The 20739-nt window shown below is 53.7% G+C and overlaps 1 protein-coding gene across 2 annotated transcripts in view; it reads right to left on the bottom strand.

Annotated features, from left to right (window-relative positions):
• RXFP2 (relaxin family peptide receptor 2) overlaps window positions 1-20739 on the bottom strand; it is a 1449053-nt gene that overhangs the window by 400642 nt on the left and 1027672 nt on the right. The gene's annotated exons all lie outside the window — the stretch shown is intronic.

Genomic DNA, 20739 nt, shown 5'->3' with positions numbered 1-20739 from the left:
GGAGACACCCCAGTCTATCCCAAAATGATATTCCCTTGTAACTCAGGAGAACATTGCTATATTTAGCCATAGACTCTGGAAAAAGTCCACGTACAATATCCACATTTTTTTCTTTGAAGCAAACATAGGGTAGGATGACATTAATAGTGCATTAAAAATGTATCTTTACCCCTGACGCTGGTCCTCATATATTAAGGCAATTGTGGCTGCAAAGCTTGGGATCTGCAAAGCCTCAGTCTTTGGCAACTGTGAAAAGGCTAAACTCAATACACAAAAGACACGTTGACAGCATTGATTGGAAACTGGTAGAGGGAAATAAACAAGGTTTTCCCACTTATCCTTCTGAGTTGCAATAGTATGTGTGTTTGGTTTGCAACCGGAACTCTGGTTGCAAACCATTGATGGAACACCTACCTCTCAAAGCACCCATTTACTTCTTACTTCCAATTTGTGAATACCAGCAGCAGGCTCCATAGTGCCAGTACAGGCTCCCCTGATGTCATTCACCAAATGTCAACTTTTATTTTTGAAAGTAAACCAGAGCTTAATTAGAGACTGTGGTTGCAGGTGGGGCCCACGGTCCATAGCTGCCAATGTTTCAGATTGCTGTGAGTGACATTTTCATAATTTCAGTGTAATTATGAGTGACATTTCAACGACTATGAGTGACACTTTATCGTAAGCAAAATCCAGCAAGGAAGACAAGGGTTACATATAAATAGCATAAATTGCATCCATTTGGGCAACAAGAAAGTTTAAGAAGAACTTTAAACTACTGAAAAGCACCAGAAATGGAAGGGCACTGCCTGGAGACAGACTGCTGTTATAAATTAAAAAGGGCACGCTGGCACTGCAGCTGGTCTGAATATGATTTTAGTAATCTGATCATTCATGACGGTGCATCAAACCATCCTTCCTTGAAGCCAGGCCGCGCCAACTGGATCCCCTGGCTCCTACCCTGGCATTGGCAATCAATAATAATGGCATGATAATGCATTACAGCACTTTGAACTCGATGCAGCTCTCTGACAATCGAGTCTCCACTCCAAGAAGAAGTTAAAGGCCCCAAGTAAACTGAAATTATGAAAATGTCACACAGCAATCTGGAACCTTGGCAGCTATGAACATGACTAAGTCAAATCAGTAACTCAGGGGGGCGTGGCCGAGGCGGCGATGTGAACGGGCGCATCTCGAGCGAGCTCCGTCACCCCGCTGCCTAAATAAGCCATCATAAGCGGAATTCGGGGGGCTTCATGGGGGGCCCCACCTGCTAACTGCGCCCTGGACACGAGGTGACCTTCGGAGAGACCACTCCGGTGCGGGAGACCCAGTTGGGGCCAGCTAGGGACCTGGGCGCTTGGCTGCCGGGGTGCTACCGCCATTTTGTCACGGCGCCCGGCGGCCGACACCCTGGTCTCGTTCCCCTGGCGGTCAACTCCCAGAGCTGAAGCGGCGACCGGAGGCACAAGCAGACCTCCTGAGGAGGATTCCCCAGCTGCCGACTGCACGTTGGGGGACCAGCGGCCCGAGGGCACGAGGCTGCCGACGTCGGGGTGACCCCCAGGCAGGGGCGTTGCGGGCGCCCGGCTGCAGACCCTACGAGAGGCCCCGGCTTTGGTGGAGACGCAAGGCCGCACTTAGCGCGGGAAAGCCTCCGGCTGGCCTGCTGCTGAGAGGCCCTGCTGTGGGACCACAAGAGGTCGCAGGGACGACCTGGTGAGCTGTCTCCGCTATACCCGCCTCCTGCCTGCCGACGGATGCGCCCTGGACTCCTGAGCCACGACTGGGCTCATTGAAGGTACTGTCCGCCATCTTGCCTCCCCCGCCTGACGTCCTCCGCCCGGGTGCCTGCCCTCCCGGGCCGCAACGGGACTTAACTGAGCACTGCGGCCCCCGGCGGGTGGTGTCCGCCTGCTGGAGCGGAGTCGGGTGCTGTGGAGTCAGACCCACCAACCCACGCTGCCATCTGGGTGGGGAGGACCGGACCTGCGGAGCGAACCGGGCCTTGTCCGCCATCTTGCCTTCTCCGACCGGCACCTTCACCCCGGGTGCCCGACCCTGCTGACCATTGGGGGCCCCGGTGAGAGTTGGCTGCCTGCTTGAGCGGGACCGGGTGCGGGAGAGTTGGCCCTGCCTGCTGCCGCTGTTGTCCTGGAGGGGAGAGACGGGGCCCTGCCTTGCGAGGTGCACACCGGCCTAGGCCCTACACCGCGACCCAGCCCTGCTGTCCTAGCCTGCGGACCCACGCTGGACCTGCAACACTTCCCCCCACCTCTGAACGGACTTCGGAGCGGGCGACACTGCCCGGGAGGCTGCGGAGGCGGCTCGAGCGCTTTTCCCATCACCGGTGGGTCGGACTGGGCCTGGCTACTTGACAGTGCTGCACGAAGTGTGGCCCGGCTCTTTGGAGGGAGCATCGTAGCCGGCGGGCTGGGTGACCCGCTGCGCCCGCTGGTGTCTGCACCCCACAGCCTGGCTGGCTGATCCGGAGCAGGGGGGAGAAGCTACCGAAGACGCGTGAGTACCCCTTCATCTGCCTTGGAACCCCGGGGTGACTTGTGCGCAGCTCCTTTGCCCCCTGAGAGACGCGGAACGCTAGTGGTGAGGGAGCGGGGGTGCGCTTCAACTGCCCTCGAGAGGAGCCGCCACATATTGCGGGGAAGAGCGGTGCAGCGCCCTGGGCTCTAAGAGAGGGCTGACCATCGTAGCAGATCCCTCACGCACTGGTGGCGCCTTAAGGACTCCCGAAGACTCAGGCCTGAACTCCACTTGCCGGACAGAGCGGATCAACATGCGAGGTGGTGCTTGGGAGGGGAGAGGGCTACCAGTGGTATACTGAATAACCCCCACGCTGCTGCAGCGACATAGAGGAATCGCGCCCACGGCGACGGGTGACACACCGGGCGGCTGGACATTGCGCTCCGGATCGACGATGACCCGCGGCAGAGGGGGCAGGACGGACCCGGCGGCGGCGCCTAAGGGCACATCGGTGGTTGCCATGTGGGGCAAAGCAGGAGCGCCAGCGCCAACTGAAGAAGTGCCGCCACCTGCTGCCGACTCCCCTCCGGTGACCCAGGCCTTCATGTCCTCTTTCATGGCAGACCTGAAGTCGGAAATAGGGTCCCTGAGATCGGAAGTGCACTCGTGCGTCAAAGAGCTGCGTAAGGAGGTGACCGAGCTGGGAGACAGGGTTGATGGACTCGAGAAAACTGTTGATACACGCACAGAAGTTCTGGTGCAGCTGTGGCAGTGAGTGGCGACTCTGGAGGAACAAAACATCGAGCTCCAGGTCAAGCAGGAGGACCTTGAAAATAGGGGGTGCCGCAACAACCTCCGTATACGGGGTGTGCCACTCGGGGAGGAAGGGACTGACGCCATGGCCTATGTGGCCCAACTCCTACACGAGGTGTGGGGCAATGAAGATGCCCCCCCTCCGCTCTTGGACCGTGCTCATCGAGTATTCGGGGCGGGAGGCAGGACGGGCCTCCTCCCGGACATTATAACCCGAGTGCACTACTTCACGGAGAAGGAGGCCATACTGAAAGCGGCGAGGGACAAGCCGGACCTACGCTATGGAGGGCACAAGATCCAAATCTTCCAAGACCTGGCCCCTAACACGCTGCACAGAAGGAAAGTCTTCCGCCCGGTGACGGAGAAGCTGCGGACTCTCGATATTCCCTACCAGTGGGGACATCCCTTTGCTCTCATCTTTCGCTGGGAAGACAAGCGCAGAGTCATCCGCTCCTACCGCGAGGCGGCAAAACTGCTTCGACTCTCGGAATCCCCGGAGCACAGCCTCTCCCGCCCCAGGTGCCAAGAGAGACTCCCGGCCCGACCGGACTGGACCACGGTAAATCGGCATCGCCGAACCCCCCAGTGGATGACTGCTCCACATCTCAGGCCAAGCAAGATATCATAGAGCACATCCGCTCCCTCGAAGGTGATCGCGAGGGCCACATCTCGAGGCCTCACACTCCGTGACATGAAGAAGAACAGCTCCCGACCTTAGGTGGTCAACGACCAGTGAGGAGAACACTGCCGCAATCCCTGATCGAAGACCTCTATATCCGCGAACGAGATGGACGCTATGGAGTGCACTCGCTCCCCTGACGGTGACCGTGGAGGGCAACCCAGCGAACTTATGCCCAGTGAACTGGAGGACAACGACTCCTGACTACCTGCGGCCCCTAGGGGGTCATACACCTTGGCGGAGACCGTTGACACTGTGCCTCTTCGATTGCTGACCGCTCCGCGCTCCAGGTCAAGCAGGACATCACAGAGTACGCTTGTTCCTTTGAAAGCGATCGTGAGTGTAAGGGTCGGACCCTGTGGCCTTTCAGTTCAGGAACTGGCTCCCCATCGCTGGGGCCCGACACTTCTGAGCCGACTGATATGGCACACCTACCTTTGCGATGTACTTGAGTTAACTACCCCCGAACCCGCCCTGGGCAGCGGGGCAGACGGGCCTCGGGGCAACCGGGACCCATATCTTCAGTAGAACACCCCCCACTTTGTCCCATAGGAAGTGACATTCCTGAGACCGTCCAAACCCTCGGGTAGAGGATGCCCGGAACCTGGGACATTATACTATGGCCCTGTTGGCCTGTTGTGGTTGTATACCTTCTACATACTTTCCACTTTCCTGCTCGCTCTGCTTTTCCTACTTCTCACCTGAGCTTTCCCTGTACTTGGGCCCTTCTCCCTTTGTGTAGTGTGGTGGTCTGGAGAATATTGCAGGTATCTGCGCGACAGTGGTGGGCGGGGGAGGCTAATTCCCTTCACTCCGCAGGGTGGAGGATGATGGGCGATGAGGTGGCTCTTACTCCCTTAGCGTCATGGCGGTAAATGTTCCCAAACCCCTAAAGGTCCTGACGCTCAATGTCAAAGGACTTAACTCCCCCAATAAGCGGAACCAGGTATGGCGCTATCTTGTCCATCATTCCCCTGACATTATCTTCCTTCAGGAGACACATCTTTTGCGGGGGGACACTGGACGCATGGCGCATCCCAGATACGCCACACAATTCTGGGCATCGGCTGACACTAAAACGGCGGGGGTGGCAATCCTGTGTAGAGCTGGCTTTAGGCGGGGATCCACAAAACCCTACAAGAGTGGAGATGGACGCTTGCTTCGGGCTGCGGTACAGGTGGGAGGGATACAGTTCACTCTAGGCAACGTATATGCACCCAACCAGTCGCAAGATAAATATCTCCAGTCGCTCCTGCGGGAACAATTTAAGACCGGCGAATCGCGTGCAATACTGGGCAGGGATTTCAATCTAGTGTGGGACCCAGACATAGACCGCGGGGAGACTGCGTTTAGCGGCGCGGGCGCGATGTCATCCACGCTAAGGGCGCAAATTACGGACCTAGGGCTCGTCAATGCGCGGCGTTACCACAATCCAGGAGTCCGTGACTACACTTTTTACTCGCACCCACACCGCACCTACTCGCGTATCGACCACATCTTTACCTCTCTTGACCTGACCCGGGACACGCTGAAGGTTGCCATCTCGGATATCTCGTTCTCGGACCATGCACATGTGGAACTAATGCTACAGGATCCGTTAGCGCACACCCCCCGGGAACGACGATGGACCCTCCCACCGAGCGTCCTTCGGGACCCGGAGGATGTTAACAGCATCCGGGAAGCCATAGACTCGTACTTCGCCATTAACGACAACTCGGAAACGTCATTCCCGGTAGTGTGGGATGCCTTTAAGGCCACCATACGGGGTCACATTACCTCCCTGGCAATAGCGAGGAGACGGGCGGCCTATAAACTGGAGACTGACCTAGCGGGTGAGATCAAACAGGCGGAGGCGCAGGACAGAGACCGACCTTCCCTGGCGTCCAGGAGGACGTTAGCTAACCTTAGGGGACAGCTTCGACTCCTGCGCACCAACAAGGCGGAACACTCTCTACTAGCATTAAAGCAAAAATACTATGAGAGAGGGGATAAGGTGGGGCGCCTGCTGGCAGGAAGGCTGAGGGCGAGAACAGCCAGAGCCCATTTCGCTAATATACAACGTCAGGATGGCTCTAGTGCCGTCACTGAAAGAGCCAAACAGGACGCCTTTGTGGCCTACTATACCTCCCTGTACGCGGGGGAACCTACATCAGTGGAAGCACGAGCGGCCGTCCTCGCTGACTATGAGGGGACTCCGTTACCGCCGGCATGCGCGACAGAGCTGGAAGAGCCCATACTGGAAGATGAGGTCTCTGCGGCTATTAAAGATCTCCCCACGGGGAAAACTCCGGGGCCAGATGGCTTGCCGCTGACCTTTTATCGAATCTTTCAGACTCAACTTCATCCCTATCTACTGAGGTTGTACCACTATTTTTCGGACGCATCTGGCCCGTCCCCTGATATGGGAATGGCGGAGATTGCATTGATACCGAAACCAGGGAAGAATCCTGCGCTATGTGCCTCCTACCGCCCTATCGCCCTCCTAAACACCGACCTAAAGATCTATACCAAGATACTGGCTAAACGCCTCGACCCATACATGCCAGGGTTGGTGAACCCGGACCAGGTGGGGTTCATCCGGGACCGGCAGGGGGCTGACAATGTACGCAGACTGGCGCATCTAGTAGGCAAGGTGCGGCATTGGGACATCCCGGCTTGTCTTCTCTCGCTTGACGCAGAGAAGGCCTTTGATCGGGTAGACTGGGCCTTCCTGAAAGAGGTACTCCAGAAGCTCGGTCTAGGCCCCAAAATGATAGCGAGTATCATGGCCCCATACCTAGGGCCACAAGCCAGAATCAGGGTAAATGGCCAACTAACACCGCCGCTAACGATACACAGAGGCACGAGACAGGGGTGCCCACTTTCGCCGCTCTTGTTCGCCCTCGCAGTGGAACCACTTGCGGCAATGATAAGGCGCGATCCTAGAATACATGGAATAGCCCATGGGGGGAGAGACAATAAAGTGGCCCTATTCGCTGACGACCTGATCCTCACCCTCACGCGCCCTCGTGAATCCCTACCAGCGGTCCACGAGGTGCTCTGTCTATATGAACAGGCGTCGGGCCTTAAAATAAATCATACTAAATCTTGGGCGCTCAACTTTACTATACCTGCGGAGGAAATCTAAACCCTGAAGAAGGCTGTGCCCTACCAATGGGCAGAGAGTCACATCAAGTACTTGGGCCTTACCCTGACCTCCCATTTAGACTCCTGGTCCTCGGTAAACTGGACGGAGTGCCGCAAAGCGGTGCTAGAGGACCTTTGGAAGTGGAAGCCTCTGATGATCTCATGGCTGGGGTGCCTTAACGCGGTTAAAATGTCGATCCTCCCTAGAATTCTATACGTATTCCAATGTCTGCCCACCCCTATCCCGCTCCACTGCATTCGGAGCCTTCAGCGCGAAATCACGTCCTTCATCTGGGGCGGGAAGTGCCCCTGGTTCTCGCAGAAGGTTCTTATGGAACCAAGGGATAGAGGCGGCCTGGCATGCCCCAATTTGGTGCACTACTACTTAGAAGCGCACCTCCGCTTCGTGGTGGAGTGGGGCACACGCGAAAGCGACAAACATTGGTTCCATATGGATCGAGCGGTCACAGGACGCACCATATGGGACCTATCCTGGCTCCCGCGGACGGCACGCTCCAGAAGTGCGTACATGGCAGTCCCCACAAAAACGGTTTTGGATATCTGGGATGGTGTAGCTGTGTCTAGGGGTCTCACTACCTTCCCATCCCCGCACACCCCGATAGCGGGGAACCCACAGTTCCCCCCGGCTTACCGGTCTCGGGCGTTTTAAAACTGGACACAAGGGGACTGCAGAGTTATTGGAGACCTTTTCCTCGGGGGCTCGCCCAAAACTTGGAAGGACTGCAGGGAGGAATTTAGGGTGCCGCTGATGGCTGGCTTACAGCACGCTCAGCTACGCCACTGGACTACGGGTGACGACATGTACCAAGCGGCCACTCGGACCTACACGCCCTTCGAGAAGTTGGCACGTTCCCTTGGGGGCTGAAGCGGCTAATCTCGCAGATATACTACATACTGCAGCACCCTGCATCGACGCCTGCCCACCCCTATCAGAGGCAATGGCAATTAGCGGCAGGCACAGACATTGACCTCCCCCAATGGAACAGACTATGGCGAGATATACCCAAGATATACCGCAGTGTCCCGCAGAGGGAAAACGCCTATAAACTGCTCACTCAATGGTACTACACCCCACTGCGCCTTAGCAAGATGTTCCCCAATGTCTCGCCGACGTGCTGGAGATGTGGCTCTGCAACTGGTGACTTTGTGCATATATGGTGGACGTGTCCGACCCTGGCTGTTTTCTGGAAGGAGGTGCTTAGCCATATCAAAGGGGTACTGGGTTTCCCCCTGCCTGAGGCCGTGAGCACGGTTCTACTCGGCATTCGGCCTACCGCACTTAAGGCACTCACCCGCAGCGACTGGATCCTTGCGCTCCAAATGCTGGGTGCAGCTAAATAACTCATCGCCCTATACTGGAAGCGAACGGAGGTGCCGCCCATAGCTTCCTGGTTTGTGCGCCTTTGGCAGGTCCTGGCAATGGAACTACTCACGGCACGGTTGCAGGCGCGGGACACACGCTTCAAAGCGGTTTGGGAGCCCTTAGTGCGGCACCTCTGCTCTACAGAATATGCGCGCCATATGCCCCCTAGACTCCGCGCTCCGCATCTCTTTGAGGACGCAATCGTCCCTGCGGACCCTGCCAGGCTAGGCCCTTGAATACCATGCACACTACAGATGCTGCTGCTACCACACGCGCCCCCCTATACCCTACTCCCTGGCATGTCACGCGTACCCACCACCCTCTCTCCCTCTCTTTGCCTGCTCTCAGGCTCCCTTGTCTCACCTACTTCCTTTCTTCCTACTTGCCACTCTGGCCTTCGTCTCTCTATGAGACAGTTGTGCCCTGTTGGGCTGTTTGAGACAGTTGGGCTAGTTGCCCGCCATATACCCTCATTGCAAAGCGGATATACGCTCGCATGCGACAAGCCTCCGCGAAACTCACTCCTAAGCCACGCGGCCGGCCCTCCCTGGAGGGTTGTAGGCAAGGCGCTGTGTTAAAGCTCCTCTATTGTCCAAGCTGGCGCAGAAACACAAGAGCTATCACATACGCGGCCGGCCTCGACACGAGGTTGTAGGCTTAACGCTGTGTTCAAAATAAAAATAGATTTGAACTAAATGAGTAACTCAAGCCGCCCAGCGCTGCATAAGGCACCTGACATTAAGCATCAGAGAGCCTGTGTCAACAAGGTTAAGACACACAGTCACTAAGTTACATTATAGGTCACAGTTTAGGCTGGCTGTATTTCAAACACTCCGAAGTTGTTTCCTGTTTTACAGCTCATGGCTGCACGGCTCAGGCGGTCAGCCAGATACAGAGGCCCGGCCTAAACTGCACCAGATCACACAAGCTGCAGGCACAGTGCCGCCAGCAGCCAGCCACTTGCTGGCCTCTGCTAAACTTTAGTGATGGGCGCAAATGCATTCATTAACCAGCAGCAACTGACACTAAAAGTCGTCGACACTCGCGAGACACTTAGTTCTTAGCAGCAAGGCGAGAGGAGCAATTTGGTGAAGCAGGTGCGACTTTCCTCCTCACAATAAAATCTACAAAGAAGTTAACTTGAAATGTGACTTTAAATGGAGAAATCACATTCAAACTAATTTTACTAGCAAGCCTTCTTACTACGAATTGGGCACATAACAATAATTTGAAATATTCGTTGTACTTTGTTTATTTTATAAACATATCGTAATCTGCAGTGAAATAACCCAAAACTTTATGAAGAGAATCGTAAATGTTATTGCAGTCAGAGTTGTGGCTTACCTGACTGGAAAGTGGCGTTCAAACGGCTAATGACACTGTTCGTCCTTAGCACATGGTTTAGGCCAGTGTAGTGTACTTGGCAGGCAGTCCCTCGCTTACAATCCAAGTGTCCTCTATAGACTTCTCCCCAGGGTCCAACTCTGTCCATGCAGTCCCGGCGGTGCTACGTTTTACTGCCCCCTGCACCCTCCCGGGCCTCCTGAGACTGAATGACCATGTCTCTGCAGCCTCTGGATTTCTAGAGTCGGGCTGCTGACCACAGCTATCGACTGGGCTCTGATTTCCCACAAATGAGCAAGGAGGCTGAGGGCGATGACTGTGACGATCCAAAGCGGGATTCATATCGGTGAGTGAAATTACATTTCACTCAGACTCTGGTGACTGCGAGGGCAGGTGAGTGCGGCCGCGCTTTTCACAGCTGAGGCCTAATTGCTGGTGAGTGATGCAGATGCCCTGCAGGCCTGAGGCGGTGCGGGATAAGGAGTGTCTCGAGACCTAGCTTTGGGGGGTGTGTCCTCCTGCCACGGGCTCTTCCAGCCAAGTGTCAATATAAACAGCACAGCTTCAGCAGCAGGGCTCCAATATGCGCAGCGTGATAATACTTGCTGTACAATAGCTTTTGTCCTCCCGATCGCAGCCTGCACTCTCTAATCCCCCGCCGCTTTTATGCACTTCCTAGTTCCGGACGTGAAGGCACTACCACGGCCGGCACCTCCGGATTTAATCCCGGCCCCCTGGTGCCCCACAGAGTGATTGACAGCTCAGCCCGCCCCCCTGCAGACACTGTGAGGAGTCTGAGAGTAGCCGCTCCGGCGCCGCACCATAGATTTCGCGCATTCTGTTTCCAGGACAACAGGAGCCGGACAGCAGGCAGCTCCTGGCAGAGACTGATACATTGTAGCGCGCCGCTCTTAGCTACACAGAGCTGAGAGCTGCAGTCTCAGTCAACTGTTAGGCACTCGGGCTCTCTCTGAACAGCAGAGAGAGCCCGGGCACAGGAGCGCCGCTGGCGCCCCTGGCACAAGACGAAAATGCGTGACAATGCATTTCAGTGCGGTGATGCAGATCACCGCACTGAAATGCGTGAGCGTCACACCTGTTGCGTGACGCTTGGCAGGACTGGGCCCACCATCGTTCATTTTTGGGGACTGCCACTTATTTTTACTCACCAAAGTTTGAGTCAGAGCAAAATAGAGAAAAACACAAAAGGGGATAGAAGGAGGAAAAGAAAGATGGAAAAACAGCTAAAGTGAGAACGAAGTGACAAAAATGAATCTGCAAGAGCTGAGACAATGTATACCCAGGGCCTGTAAGTTAAAAGTCAAGTGGACTACTGCACCCATTGAACCCCTCACTACAGTGAAAGTATAAACTTGCCTATAGGCCTACCATCGCATCTGGCTGTGGCGTATTCAACCTATCAAAATAAACCCTTTTGACAGGTCAAAACCTTTCTTTTATTCCACTCCTATGTAGGCCGTTTAAGCACCAACGTCAGGGTGCATGAGATTTAAAAGTGGGACATGAGGAAATGTAATAATGCACATGTCCTTACAGTGAAAAAAGCCCCTCTTAGCACTGTAGCAAGGCTGACTTTTCCAAAGGAAAGCACTGGATTATATTATTATATTTAGTGATGCTAATTTTAGTTAGGAAACAGCTAGACATATAATTCAGCAGACTCTTTTCAACATCTATTTGAAATCCAATTTCATGGTAAGATTAAATTTGCAATAACCACTAGGGAAAAGGCACTTTTAGAAAGTCACAATTTCCCTGCCTGAAGCCTCTGCTGGCCAATTCCCATGAATTCCAAATCTCATCTGGCATCTGAATAGCCCCCTTGATGACATGTGAAAACTGCTCCCAGAGCAGGATAAATGCCTTGTGTGTGGTGAGGTGTTTATGTTCCTTTGGCAGGATGACCACCTAAGCTGTGGTCAGGAATTTGATTAACTTCAAAGAGGCCCACCCTGTTACAGGCAAATGCTAGCTGACGCCTGGGCAGGGTCCTTTTTTGTTCCCACAATCAGGCGCACACTAAACTCAGCGGGAGAGAAGCTGTCCTAGAATTGGTTTGAAGAGACCACAGAGAAGGGCTTGCTCTTTTCCCTGGACACACCTCTGAGGTGGGTATACAGGCTCAGAGGGCGAAAAGTTCTGCCATGTTGGATTTAGGTGGAGAGTTGAAGAGTGGGTTTGTTTACTGTAAGGCAAACAGGAACCTATGCAAAAGTGGGTAGGGTTACCCTTGGGTAAGAAATATTTATTGCTTTATTATTAAAACCTATAACCAGGACAAATAAATGGAATTAATGAGTTAGTTGGCTGACCTGTTAAGCTATAGGGACACAATAAGCTGCAAGAAGCCCTTTTCCTGAAGAACACAGCTGACCGTTCCAACTGGTACTGCCCTGGAACCTTCTGATGGCATCTGCTAGAGTGAATCTTAACCCCGAAGTGCTGTTCATGAGGACCTGGGACCTCAAAGTGTACTCCTCTTAAGATCCTGAAGACCTTTGAGACTTAAAAACGTTTTGGCTCCAAAGCTCTCAGGAGGACTAGCACAAATGTACCAAGATGATCCATCAAAGATGGTCACTGGGCTGAAGATTTAGGTTTCTCCACTCTGAGATTTTCAGCAAAAACATGGCAACTGGACCTCAAGGAGAATGTATCTGGCTGCATGGAGCGCTCTTTAGCTACAGCTTGCAGCCTTGCCCAATGGGTGGAATCCAAGCTCCAAAAAAGGGACTGGGATGAACATAAAAATCTTCACCGGGAGAAGGCATTAAAAGTATCTGGCTGGCGAGGGACCTCCCTTGGGCACAAATTTTGAATTTCTCTCTTGTATTGAAAACCTGAAAATTCATGTCTCTCGTTCCCCTCATTGCAGTTTTGTCATTTTGGTATTATTCTGGATAATGAGTTGTTCTCTATTTTTATGAAATGGAATGTTTTTTTATTGTGCTGTGTTTTCATACTTCTAAATACTTTACACATTTTCTTAAGTTAAGCCTGTCTGCTCTGTGCCACAGGTTGAGCTCAGTTGTAAATTACTAAAACATTTACTGGTCTTACCTGCCAGCATTCCTGCCTCTGCCTCATCCCTGGTGGTCCAGTGGGAGAGCCTTGCTCTTCTGCTGGTCCACTGTTGTCTGTTTCTGTGTTTGTGCCCATTGTCTGTCTTCCGTCTGTCTTTGTTATTGTCTTGCTATTGTGCCTATGTATTTTGTTTTTTCTATCTTTCTGTTGTTCATCCCTATTTGTGTCCTCTGTGCCTGTTTCCTTTCCCACTGCTGCTGCCCTGGCGGCACCTCCCCCCTGCCGTTTCCTGTTCCCGCCTCTCAGTTGTGCTTCCCTCCTCCCTTGGCGGTCACTGGGTGAAAGTGAAGCGGGCGCATCGAAGGCACATTAAAGGCAAGCCCATCAGCGCTTGTCCGTGACCCGACCCCAACCAGCAGCGCCTGGGACCCTGGTTCCCCGACCTCCCGCCGCTATGACTCAGCTGCCCTCCTTGCACTCAACCCCGGAAGGTTCAACAACTGCCAGTTGGCTACACCACCCCCTTTTGTACCGCTTTTGGCCGCCATAAGTGTGGCAGGGTATGCTCAGACGTGAGTCCCTTGATCACTTTGCCACTGGATTCAAGCAAGCCGGGCTGAAGACGGCTGTAATGCCAGAAACCGGTCCTCGGAAGCTTGTTTCCGGTCCAGGGAAGGCATGGCTTGGCAGTTCGGGCTGGAGTGTTCCCATGAGGCACAGGGTCAGACTGATTTGCATATAGCCATGTCTGAACTGGGGTGGCAGAGTGGGCTAAAGAACGGTGATGGATCAAACCCAGATCTTTTGACTGGGTGTGAGTGTTTGATTGGTTCAGATGCTCCGTCCATCACCACCCCCTTTTGTACCGCTTTTGGCCGCCATAAGTGTGGCAGGGTATGCTCAGGCGTGAGTCCGTTGCTCACTTTGCCACTGGATTCAAGCAAGCCGGGCTGAAGACGACTGTAATGCCACACACCGGTCCTCGGAAGCTTGTTTCCGGTCCAGGGAAGGCATGGCTTGGCAGTTCGGGCTGGACTGTTCCCATGGGGCACAGGGTCAGACTGATTTGCATATAGCCGTGTCTGAACTGGGGTGGCAGAGTGGGCTAAAGAACGGTGATGGATCAAACCCAGATCTTTTGACTGGGTGTGAGTGTATGATTGGTTCAGATGCTCCGTCCATCACCACCCCCTTTTGTACCACTGGCTACACCAAACATCACCCAGGGCCAGTTCTTCTGACGACACTGCCAACATTCCTTCACCATCCTCCGCACACCCACGGCCGCTGCATCTGCACTGGACGCCAGCACCACCGAAGCCCTGAGGGGCATCCTCCTCAATGTGCGCTCATTGCACAGACATGCTATAGAGATCTGGGACCTCCTCGACACCCTCTCGCCAGACGTCGCCTTCTTCACGGAAACCTGGACCAACACCTCCTCCGCCCCCGACATCGCCACTGCCATCCCCGACGGATACAAGATCCAGAGGAAGGACCACCACAACCAGCCAGGAGGAGGACTCGCCATCGCACACAAAAGATCCCTCCGACTCTCCACCTCCAGCACGGGCGACTCCCCTTCCACCACCAAACACCTCCACTTCCAGTTCCAACCCAGCCCTAGAATGACGCTATGTGGTACCTTCGCCTACAGACCCCGCGGACCTCAAACTTTGTTCACCACTACCATCGCCAACCTCTTGGTGCCCCACGCCATCGACTCCATGGTCTACATATTCATCGGAGACCTGAACTTCCACTACGACAACCCCAGCGACCCAACTCCATCACCCTCCTGGACAACCTCGCCAACATCCGACTGAAACAGCTTGTCACCACCCCTACCCACAAGGCAGGACACACCCTCGACCCCATCTTCGCAGGAGGGAACGACATTCGCTTCAGCATCACCACGCTGCACCTCTGGACGAACCACCACTGCGTACACTTCTCTTTCAACAATGCCACCGCTCAAAAATCCACTCCATGCCCACCGCAAAGGAACTGGAGCAAGGTCACAGAGGAGCACCTCATCTCAACCCTCAACCACGATCCCCCTTCTGCCTCAAACGATGCCAACTCTGCAGTCAAGGAACTACACCGGTGAAACACCAACTGTGCAGACAAGCTTTATCCCCCTCCGCAACCCCAACAGACAGCGCCCCATGAAGGCCACCTGGTTCACCACCGACCTCCATGAATCCAGACGCACCTACAGATATCCCAAAAAACGATGGAAGAACAACAAAACCACTGAAGACCAGACCACCTAAAATATCACCATGATAGAATACCACCAACTCATCAGATCCACCAAAAGGACCTTTATCTGGAACAATATTCTCGCCAACTCCAGCAACTCTAAGGAACTCTTCAGCATCACCCAGTAATTCACCAAACCCCCAGCGAAGACTCGGATGTCACATCCTCCCAGGACCTCTGTAACAAGCTGGGCTCCTACTTCCATCTGAAAATCAAGGACAGCTTCAGCAAACAGACTCCAGAAACCACTCCTTCTTCCATCGATGACAGCGAGCCTACTATCGCCACCTGAACCCCGGACACCACTGAAGATACAGTCATGACCATGAAGAGCACTCACTCAGGAGCCCCTACGGCCACCTGCATGCCGCACATCTTCCACAGAGCCGCCATAGCACCCAAGCTATGACGCACCGTCCATGCCACCTTCGAAACCGGCACATTCCCCATTGACTGGAAACGTGCAGAAGTCAAGCCCCTTCTCAAGAAACCCTCTGAAGACCCGACGGACCTGAAAAATGACCGACCCATCTCTCTCCTTCCTTTTGTGGCCAAAGTCATCAAGAAGATCGTCAATGGCCAGCTGACAATCTTCATCTAAGAGAACGCCATCTTCGACCCTTCCCAATCTGGATTCCTCAGCAACCACAACACTGAGACTGTCCTCGCCGCCACAGACAACATCTGGATGCTCCTCGACCAAGGCAACACTGCCACCCTCATCCTACTAGACCTCTCTGCAGCCTTCAACACCGTCTTCCACTGCACTCTTACAGCCAGACTCCACAACGCCGGCATACAGGGAACTGCCCTCGACTGGCTCTGCTCCTCTCTCGCCGGCAGAACCCAAAGATCAGACTCCCGCCCTTCCTCTCTGAATCCACAGAAATCAACTGCCGAGTACCCCATGAATCATCGCTCAGTCCCACGCTCTTAAACATCTACATGGCCCCCCTCGCCGCCGTAGTCAGATAGCATGAACTCAGCATAGTATCCTATGCTGATGACACCTAGTTCACCCTCCCCCTCACGAAGGAGCCCAAAGCCACCAGACTCAGCTTCCAGGATGGAATGAAAGACGGTGCATCCTGGATGAGCAGCAGCTGTCTGAAGCTCAACTCAGAGAAGACAGAAGTCCTCATCCTCCGACCCACCCCTTCAGCTTGGGACAGCAGCTGGTGGCCCACCGCTGTCTGCAACCCCCACGGACCACGGTCAGAACCTCGGCATCATACTCCTTTCTCACCATGACCCACCAGATCAACACCGCACCTCCACCTGCTTCAACACCCTCCGCATCCTTCGCAAGACCTTCAAATCGATCCCCCCGAATCCAGAAAGACCATCACCCATGCCCTCATAACAAGCAGACTGGACTATGGAAATGCACTCTACACTGGAATCAACAAATCCCTGCTACGCAAACTCCAGACCCTCCAGACCCTCCAGAACACCACAGCCAGACTCGTCCTCAGCATCCCATGACATCATGACATCACCCAACACCTGTGAGACCTCCACTGTCTCCCCGTCGAGAAGAGAGTAACTTTCAAGCTACTCACCCACGCCTACAAATCCCTCCACAACCCCGGACCCAAATATCTCAACGAAAGAGTCTCCTTCCACGTCCTCAAGAGAAACTTCCGCTCTGCTGACCTCGCAATAGCAGAAACCCTGCGCATCCTCAGGACCAGAGCAGGTGGAAGAGCCTTCGCCTACGTTGCGGCAAAGGCCTGGAACGAGCTCCCGTCAACATCAGACGTGCCCCCTCTCTGCACACCTTCAGGAAGAGCCTCAAGATCTGGCTCTACGGCTGACACGGAGCTGCACCCCCCTACCCCCCCAGCGCCTTGAGACCCTCACGGGTGAGTAGTGGGCTTCACAATTCCCTGATTGATTGATGGTGGACTATTGATATTTGATATTTATTAGAATTTGTAAAGCGCAACTATCGCTCCGGAAGGAGCATCTTGGCGCTAAGCACAACAGAGACCCAGCAGTGGGGAGAAAGGATCAGATGGCTGCGAGTACCGATGAGTCAGATTGAGAAAAAATCCGGGTCTTCAGGAGTTTCCTAAAAAGGCTTTCTGAGGGGGCATGCCTAAGGTTGGGGGGGAGACCGTTCCATGCTTTGGCTGCCAAAAAAACAAAAGTTTTACCACCTTTGGTTTTTAGTTTAATTTTGGGTACAGAGATTAAATTCGCTCCTGAGGACCTTAAACAACGAGTTGGGGTATAGGGCAGAAGTCGCTTGGACAGGTAGGATGGGCCGGTGTTCCTGGTAGATTTGAACACCGTAACAAGGAGCTTAAAGAGAATTCTCTTATGGAGGGGCAGCCAATGGAGGGTGCTGAGAGCCGCGGAGGCCGAAGACCTGCGAGGGAGTTTCAGGACGAGCCTGGCAGCCGCGTGTTGCACACTTTGTAATTTCTTTAGGGAGGATTTCTTAATGCCTGCTAGAAGGCCATTGCAGTAATCTAGCCGGGAGAGAATGAGCGCCACCGCGACTGATTTCCTGGCGGAGATGGGCAGAAAGTCAAAGAATTTCCTAAGCTGCCTGATCAGGCTAAAACAGCGACCCGCAGTGATGCGCACATGCTCGTCGAAGCTAAGGGACGAGTCGAATTGGACTCCGAGATTGTGGGCTGAAGTGACCGTACTCGGCGGTGCTTCAGAGTTAGGAGGCCACCAATCTTTAGGGGAAAAGAGGGTGCCTTTGCCGAGGGGTATTATTTCAGTTTTGGAACTGTTACATTTAAGATGATTCAGGTTAAGCCAGGAGAAGACTTGGGAGAGGCAGTTTTGAAATCTAAGGGCAACGTCAGGGTGTCTTTTATCAATGCTGACGACAAGCTGAGTGTCGTCGGCATAGGAAGTCACGAGGATCCCATGGGATTCGATCAGCGTGAGAAGGGGGGCCATATATATATTAAAGAAGAGAGGGCTCAGTATTGATCCTTGGGGTACACCAGAGGTGGTGGATTTTTCGTCAGAGAGAAAGGGGCCTAAGGAGACAGTTTGAGATCGATTGGTTAGGAATGAACTAATCCAGGCCAGGGCGGAACCAGCGACACCAATCTCACGCATCCTATTAATGAGAATAGCATGAGAGATGGTGTCGAAAGCCGCGGTTAAGTCGAGCAGGATGAGGACGGCTTGTTTGCCCTCATCCTGCAAGAACTTGATGGTATCTGACAATTCAATTAGTGCAGTTTCCGTTGAGTGGCCTGGGCGGAAGCCAGATTGCTGTGGATGCAAAATGCGTTTGCTTTCCACAAAGATTTTGAGTTCTTCATGAACTAACTGTTCAGTGATTTTGCCAAGTGCTGGGAGGAGGGAGATTGGGCGCATGTTGGATAGGTCGGTTGGGGATTTATTTGGCTTCTTCATAAGGGGCTTGACTGTGGCCTTCTTCCATTCAGTCGGGACAGTACCAGAATCAAGAGATTCGTTAATGATGGCATTGATTGATGGGGTAACAACCTCGATGAGGTGCTGTAAAATAATCGGGGGACAGGAATCCGTGGGGGCTCCGGATCTACAGGTCAGGATGGCCTTTTGAGTTTGTGCCAGGGAGACAGTAGTAAAGTTGTTCAGGGAGGGGATAGTTGTAACGGAATCGTGTGCGATGGGCGGAGGGGGGGGGAAAGCGTGATGAATGTTCTTAATTTTGTTAATGAAGAAGTCGGCTATTTGATCGCAGAGGGCTTGGGAAGGGGGAATTTCGGTTGCCAGTGCCTTCGGGTGGGTGAAGGATTTTACTATGTCAAAAATTGTTTGTTGTTTCTGATTGGCTGCATCTATGGCTGAAGTGAAGAATGCCTTTTTTGCTTTTTTTATGTTAAGAAGGTATTGCTTCCTCTGGGAAATGTATGTGGATCTGGAGGAGGGATCATAAGTCTTCCTCCACACTCTTTCCAGGACCCTACACTTTAGGTGACAATCACTGAGGGCCTGGGTGTACCAGGGAGCATTAGGCTTCCTTTTGCCTTGCCCTAATTTTGGGTTGGGGGGGTTGGAGTTGGCGGAAACCACTCCGTCCATCCATAAATGAAAGTTTATAGAGTCCTGTGATGCCTCACCCACGATAGGAGGGGGGGGGACAGGGGGCTGGGGGTTCAACTTAATGCGCTCGGCTACTTTCTTCCAGTTAACGGGAAAGGGGGTGGGAGAGTGTTTGATATGTGAGGACAAAGGGGGTGAAGTCATGATGGAGAAGGGAATGAAACAGTGGTCTGTCCATATTTGCGGTAATGGGGGAGAGGTATTTAAGGACTCCAGGTTTGTACAGATGCCGTCAAGTGTATGTCCAGCCTGGTGGGTAGGGGAGGAGACCAATTGGGAAAGACCAAAGATCTCAAGTGAGTTTAAAAAATTGACAGTGGGACGGTCTGTGCAAGATTCCAAGTGAAGATTGAAATCCCCGAGGAGGGTGAAAGTGGGGTAGTGGGTCATGAGTGATCCCAAAGTCTCGTCGAGGGAGTCCAGGAATGATGTGGCGTTCCCAGGGGGACGGTAGACAAATCCTCCTGATAGAGAGGAGGAGGGGTTGATGTGGATCACAAAGCCAATGCTCTCACAGTCCTTAAGGGAGGCTAGATCGAAAGTGTGGCACCTGAAGAGCTTCTTAATAATGATGGCCAACCCGCCTCCTCGGTCGCTGGGCCTATCACGCCTGAGGATGGTGAAATCAGGAGGGAGGGCAGTTGCCAGGTCGGGGTTAGAAGCATCATGTAGCCAGGATTCTGTGATAAATAGTGTGTCAAGATCGTGAGACAGGATAAGGTCATGGATGTCTTGTGCATGGCAGGCTAAGGATCTGGCATTAATGAGACCGCATCTAAAAGAGACCGACTTTTGCCAGGGAGGGGAAGAAATGGCGGGGGTAGGGCGTGCGGGTCCCATGGAGGACCATCCACATGTACGGCAGGAAAAAGGGCCCCAAAAGGGGTCAACGGGGGGGTGCGCTTTACAAATAAGGCTGGCTATATCCGGGCGCATGGAAAGCAGCGCATTGGAGTCATACCTGAGAGTAGGGGGGAATGGGGCAGCGTGGCCCGCGCCCACCGCAATCCTAGCGCGGACGCGCGCAGACGGGCTTGGCTTAGGCGCGGCTTCGGCACGCATCCGGCTCGCCCGCTGCGCCAGCCCGCTGCGCCGTCTGGGAGGATGACACATGATATAGGGAGGGGGGAGGGTGGGAGGCCGGCCCGACTTGAGCGCTGACCTCGCCCTCCTCACTCAAGATGGCGCCCACCGCCGAGTGATGTAATTAAAAAGCGGCTGGGCTAAAAGAAGAGGTACAGAGGGTGTAAGGGGTGTCAGAGTGCCTGATTTTCACAATTCCCACTAATATAATAGCCCCCAATGTAAGAAAAAGTTAAAAAGCGGCGGTTTCACAAAACGATAAAAACGCTCCAAATGTCTGGCAGAAAATGAAACAATCAATGCGCCAAAGATCGCAATTAATCCCAGCTCCTCAGCAGCTCGCAGCCCCAGTTCCCCTCACCAGGGAGAGCTTCTGTAGGGCGGGGAGCGCTGGGGAGGACACACCTAAATACAGTGGGAGGGCGGGAGGCCGGCCCGACTTGAGCGCTGACCTCGC

This window comes from Lissotriton helveticus, chromosome 8 (genome assembly GCF_964261635.1).
Source record: "Lissotriton helveticus chromosome 8, aLisHel1.1, whole genome shotgun sequence".
In the NCBI taxonomy this organism is placed as follows: domain Eukaryota; kingdom Metazoa; phylum Chordata; class Amphibia; order Caudata; family Salamandridae; genus Lissotriton; species Lissotriton helveticus.
This window is presented reverse-complemented; position numbering and strand designations above follow the sequence as displayed.